The sequence below is a fragment of the Nannospalax galili genome, unplaced genomic scaffold (assembly GCF_000622305.1).
Source record: "Nannospalax galili isolate Female #2095 unplaced genomic scaffold, S.galili_v1.0 scaffold406, whole genome shotgun sequence".
NCBI lineage: Eukaryota > Metazoa > Chordata > Mammalia > Rodentia > Spalacidae > Nannospalax > Nannospalax galili.
Genome location: NW_008357033.1, coordinates 4,876,305 through 4,877,190, shown reverse-complemented (window position 1 = coordinate 4,877,190; position 886 = coordinate 4,876,305). Strand labels below are relative to the sequence as shown.

The following is an 886-nucleotide window of genomic DNA, read 5'->3' as shown; positions in this document are numbered from 1 at the left end:
CCTCCATTTCTATTTTTTTGAATAAATTAAGTAGTATTGGATCCAGATCTTGTTTAAATGTCTGATAGAATTCTGCTGTAAATCCATCTGGTCTTGGGCTTTTATTAGTTGGGAGTTTTTGCATCTATGTTCATTAAGGATATGGGTCTATAGTTTTCTTTTTTGGTTGTATCTTTACCTGGCTTTGGTATTAGAGTGATGCTGGCTTCATAGAAGGAATTTGGACATTCTCCCTCCATTTATATCTTCTTGAATAAATTAAGTAGTATTGGGTGTAGATCTTCTTTAAATATCTGTTCGAATTCTGCTGTAAATCCATCTGGTCCTGGGCTTTTTTTAGTCCAGAGGTTTTGTATTACTGTTTCAATTTCTTTTTGTGATATGGGTCTGTTTAAGCTATTAATCTCTTCTTGGTTTAGTTCTGGTGGTTCCCATGCCTCTAGATATCCATCCATTTCTTGTAGGTTTTCAAATTTAGTAGCATATAGGTTTTTAAAGTATTCCCTTATAATGTTATGTATCTCTCTGGTGTCTGTTATGATGTTTCCCCTTTCATCTCTGATTTTGTTGATTTGGAGGTGCTATTTCTTTCTTTGGTTAACTGAGGCTAGAGGTCTGTCAATCTAGTTTATCTTTTCAAAGAACCAGCTCTTGGAATTGTTGATTCTTTGTATTGTTTTCTTTGATTCAATTTCATTGATTTCTGCCCTGATTTTATTATTTCTTCTTGTCTGCATGGTTTGAGTTTTGTTTGCTGTTGCTTTTCAAGTGTGTTGAGTTGCAGCGCTAAGTCATTTATTTGTGTTCTTTCCGATTTTTTGATGTAGGCACTTAGAGCTATAAACTTCCCTCTAAGAACCGCTTTCAGCATGTCCCAGAGGTTTTG

At 34.8% G+C, this 886-nt stretch overlaps 1 protein-coding gene across 11 annotated transcripts in view; it reads left to right on the top strand.

Annotated features, from left to right (window-relative positions):
• Atp2b2 (ATPase plasma membrane Ca2+ transporting 2) overlaps positions 1-886 on the top strand; it is a 361,587-nt gene that overhangs the window by 261,813 nt on the left and 98,888 nt on the right. The window lies entirely within an intron of this gene.